This window comes from Zerene cesonia, chromosome 16 (genome assembly GCF_012273895.1).
Source record: "Zerene cesonia ecotype Mississippi chromosome 16, Zerene_cesonia_1.1, whole genome shotgun sequence".
Classification (NCBI taxonomy): Eukaryota; Metazoa; Arthropoda; class Insecta; order Lepidoptera; family Pieridae; genus Zerene; species Zerene cesonia.
This window is the reverse complement of record NC_052117.1, coordinates 9190929-9195747: the sequence shown is the minus strand read 5'-3', so window position 1 is coordinate 9195747 and position 4819 is coordinate 9190929. Positions and strand designations below refer to the sequence as shown.

At 45.4% G+C, this 4819-nt stretch overlaps 1 protein-coding gene and 1 long non-coding RNA gene across 2 annotated transcripts in view; one reads left to right on the top strand and one right to left on the bottom strand.

Moving 5' to 3' along the window:
* LOC119832981 lies at positions 1-1110 on the bottom strand. Its single transcript, XR_005287932.1, has 4 exons — positions 1050-1110; positions 731-761; positions 520-545; positions 1-56 (listed from the first exon to the last, which is right to left on the bottom strand). It is a non-coding gene; the product is annotated as an uncharacterized LOC119832981 (long non-coding RNA).
* The window catches only part of LOC119833085 (potassium voltage-gated channel protein eag-like), a 44505-nt gene that overhangs the window by 19079 nt on the left and 20607 nt on the right, over positions 1-4819 (top strand). The window lies entirely within an intron of this gene.

The following is a 4819-nucleotide window of genomic DNA, read 5'->3' as shown; positions in this document are numbered from 1 at the left end:
GCGCGCGGCCAGCGCCAGCGGCGAGCCGCCCGCCGCGCGCGACACCACGCAGCCCTCTGCAACGCGCACACCTCACTCACACCTCACTCGCACCTCACTCGCACCTCACTCGCACGCCGCGCCCGACCTCCAGCTCCGCAGAGCTGGCTGGTCGGCCGCGCCGTGTGCGTCGTACGGTCGGCCCGGCCGACTTTGCCCCATAATTCATAGGAAAGTTTTTGGATTGGAATTATGATATTCGACGAAAGAAATATAGACTTCAGCTCGGTTTTCTCATAATATAACACAGACAACTTCAAAACAGATGTAATACCGGCATTTTCATTAAAGTACTGTTGTAAGGTGCTGGCTGTAACCTAACGGCTAGGACTGGCATGTGTTCACAAACTTATATATACTACCAAAAGCCTTCTCAAAATCTGTGTACATGACGTCAATTTGTACACTGTTATTCATATTATTACTTATGTAATGAGCAGTTTAGAAATTTAGTTTTACTGAATTCTATACTATTCTCACCTACGATCTCAATCACCCTGTTGGCCCTGTAAAAATACAAAGTAGGTGTAAATAAGGGTAAAAATTATATTTATGTCAAATTGTATAAATCTAATCCACTGATACTTTTTATTATTTCACATATTTTAAAAATCCCCACTGTCGTTGAATAAACATTTTAGTTAGTAACGTAATGTATATTTTAAAATATAATATTTAATTATAAACATACCCCGAGGATGTCGTAGTCACCGCTTCGTCCACTGCAGGAAACAAATGACACGAATTAATCATTTACTTATTATTAAACAATAAATGTAAAAGTAAAACAAAAATCTAGTATTCCGGTTTACCATTTCATTATAGGTCCCGCCAAAAGCCATACCGTGTACTGGCAGCAAACGATCAAGTCAGATTATCTTTAATTTTTGGTGTGGAATCAGAAGAAATAAGGTTGTAGTGTCGAAAATTTATGAAGGATATTTGAATACGGCTTAATACATTGAAATATTCGATCACCCTCATAATATCGGTACGGATCTGATACACACCCCTGCAGAAGGCGGCGTCCCCCGCCCCCGCCCCCGCCCCCGGGCCCGGCGCCGCGTCCCCCGCCGCCCCCGGCTCGCTCTCCTCGCAGATCTCCGCGGCCCAGCGCGCGCACTCCTCCTGCGCGCCCGCAACAGAACATTCTAGATTTATAAGTCTCATCGCATATTCAAACCCTCTTTTGGAAAAATTAATAAACAATCGAAATATTTTAACAAATAATATTCTATTCAAATCTGAGCAAGAACGAAAAATAAACATCAACTTCGAGTACGTACGGTGTAAAAAAGAATTCGTTAAAGCACGTAAAGATGAGAGTTAACATTTTATATATCTCGTTAATATATATATTTAAGTATGTATATATCTCGGCTTAAACTAACTATTGCCTGCAACTTCATCCGCGCGGTCTTAATAAATTTTCATGGTATAAACTTTCATCCCAATCGTTTGATCCCCTTGACGGTGGAATTTATCAAAATCTTTTCCTAGCGGATGCTTACATCATAATACCTATCCGCTTGACTAATTTCAGCCCGATCCGTCCAGTGGTTCGGGCTGGGTGTCGATAGATCACTATGTCAGTCGGTCTCCTTCGAGTTACATGTAGTTAGAAAAAGCATCATCATTGCTATTGTTATATCTTTTCATTAGAGAGATGAGCATCGGTATAATAAGTAAGTAGTGGGGGCGCTCACCGCGACGGCGGCGTCGAGCGCGTGCTGCGGCAGGCGCGCGCGGCGGCGCAGGCGGCGCGGCAGGCGCAGCGCGGCGTCGGCGCCGCCCAGCAGCAGCACGCGCCGGCCCGCCGCCGCCAGCGCGCCCGCCGCGCCGCGCCCGCCCGCGCCGCCCGCGCCGCCCGCGCCCACCACGCACAGCAGCGGCATCTCCACCTGTGCCCAGATCCTTTTATACTCTCTTTGTTTGCTAGCCCGCCCCCCCTCGTTCGCGTGAACCTTGCCGACCGGAGGATTACGATTTAATTTATTTATTTATGATACTTTTTTCAATTTCCACGGCCTAAGACAATAGCTTAAATAATCTCTTTATAGACTATAGGCATTGTATTAGAGGTTTTATTAATAGCCATGAAACTTCCACCAAAGTCGTAAGAATATTGTATATTTTATTTCAGTGACATGCTAGAGCATTCAAAATAGCAATATCTCATGCGCTCGAGTATTTCCATAGCCATTTTTTTTTTTTTTTTTAATCAAAAAACGTTTCTCCACAGCTAAAATTGAAAACATGTCATATAGGAGTTTTTTTCTTTCTATTGTCTAATCTACAAGTTCCAATAGATTTCCGAGACGCTCGAGTAAATCCCCATTTAGCATCTTGGCCTCCCCTACTACAAAGCGTCTGCCCCTGTAACTCATTTATTGTCACGTCAATATTACGTTCTAAAGCGTACCACAAAGATAAATGGAAAAAGCAATTGAGCAAAATAAATGAGAATTTTTGCCAGTATAGTGAAAATTTCAATGTTATACCATCAATATCAAAAATCAGTCATATACTGTTATCGCGTTCACCTCGTGGGGGTGCTGCCAGTTTATGTTATTCGTTATTAATAATAATATCAATAAAATATATATGGGCTATTGTTTATTTCGTAAACTGGAACACCAGATGCAGAACCGCAACAGACCACCTAAAGTCTAAACTATAAGATATATAAAAATTGTGCCATAGCAATAATTGTTACACGTAATGAGCATTTTCGGCTGAGGATATAAATTTGAAGATCTGGAATATCTTATACGGGACTGCAAGAGCTCAGCTACACTATAACATGTACAGGAATGACGTCTTAGTAAACATTGTACAGTCTAATGGGCATTTTTTGTTAACTACATGGGGTATGGGGATAATCGAGATCTGGAACATTTGAAGTAAAATTAAAGATGTCTGCGGAAATTTGGTAAGAAAAGTATATATCTACATCTTAAACATAATTTTATTGAAAGCTTCCAGTTGTTTGTGGTCGAAGTTCACGCGAACGAAGTAACTGATAGTCTTGGTGATCACCGCGAATGACGCGCACTAGAGACTGTGAGCACCAAATTAATAGGCGTTCTACACGATCGGAACCAACCACCAACCATCGCGTCCTTGGTCGGGTTGGTATAAAAATGGACAGTGTAGAAATCGGTTGTTCCGACCGATTTTTGGTTGATGCCAACGGCCTTGGTCGCGAGCGCATCCCTACCGACAGCCTGCGTCCGTGGTCGGCTCCGACCGTGTGGAACGCTGTCGTCCGACGCGAGCGCTTCAGTCTGAGCTTGTCAGTAATGTAATTTAACGTAATTCGCTCTTTGAGCCACTGTTTCATCCATTTTCTTTTTTTACGTTGCTTTTCTTCTTCGCTCAAGCATAAAAAGGTTAGTGCCAGACCGATTTTCTGTTGCTTTGAAACACAAGGAGCCATCGCGAATGCCGGAGGTTAACTGACAAGTATATTCAACCACCGACCGTGTAGGACAAACACAGAAAATGGTTGATCCGACCAAGGACACGATGGTCGGCGGTTGGTTCCGATCGTGTAGAAGGCGTTTAAGCGTTTATGCATTGAATATTCCTCCCTGACTTAATACAAAAAGTAACCGGTTCTGCTTACTTAGATCAAAACATTGTAATTAAGTTTATTTCACACGCGATAATAACTCGATGCGGGTATACGTAGAACGAAGCACAAAAGCGATAAAGTGACTGTCACGTGATAGCGTTCAGACGAGAACGAGACGCGGTCACCTCGGCGAGCAGGTCGTCGGGCGCGTCGCGCGGGCCCTCGGCCGTCAGCAGCGGCGGCGCCAGCAGCAGCAGCGCGCGCACGCGCCGCGCCGCCGCGCCGCGCGCCAGCCACGCCGCCAGCGCCGCGCCCGCGCCGCACCCGCCCAGCAGCACGCGCCGCCCGCCCGCCGCCTGCAGCAGCTCGGCCAGCGCGCCGCGCGCCGCGTGCGCGCGCTCCCCGCACAGCCGCTCGGGGCGCCCGCCGCCCCCGCCGGCGCCCCCCGCGCCCCCGGCGCCCCCGCCCAGCGCCCGCACGTGCAGCAGCGCGCCCAGCCGCCGCAGCCAGCGCGCGTCCTGCCGCGCGCACCCGCTGCTCGCCCACGCCAGCCACGGGCCCTCCGCCGACGCGTCCACAGCCTCTGTTCGGTCGAACGAATAGTTAATGTACGAAAATATTTGATACTCTCTCATCGCATGTAAATACTTCTTTTATTTTTTAAACATCGCGAAATTCGTTCCATGGCTGTAGTGAAAAAAGCTCACGACGCATTCGTAGCATTGAAGTATAGACTATATTTTATTTTGAAAAAAATAGGGTTCCGTAACATATCTTTATTGAAACATCCAAACCAGTATACCTATAAAGCTGAAGGGTTAGTTAGTTCGTTTGATATTATATAAAGTCAAATATATAACTCTAATCGCAATAATTCAGATATTCAACTGAACAGCTATATATTATAAAGCTGAAGAGTTTGTTCGTTTGTTTGTTTGAACGTGCTAATCTCAGGAACTACTGGTCCGTTTTGAATTCTTTCAGTTTTAGATGCCCTACAATAAAAGTATTGAGGGAGAATTTAGGCTTTATATGTACCACGGGCGAAGCCGGGGCGGACAGCTAGTTATTCAATACAACATAAATCGTAAAGTTTGTTCCTAAAACTAAAAGTCATAATAATAAATCCGGTATGGTACACAAAATCTTTGATTCGATTGCTTCGTCAAAAATATAAATATCGTATTAGAATAAAAAAATTTA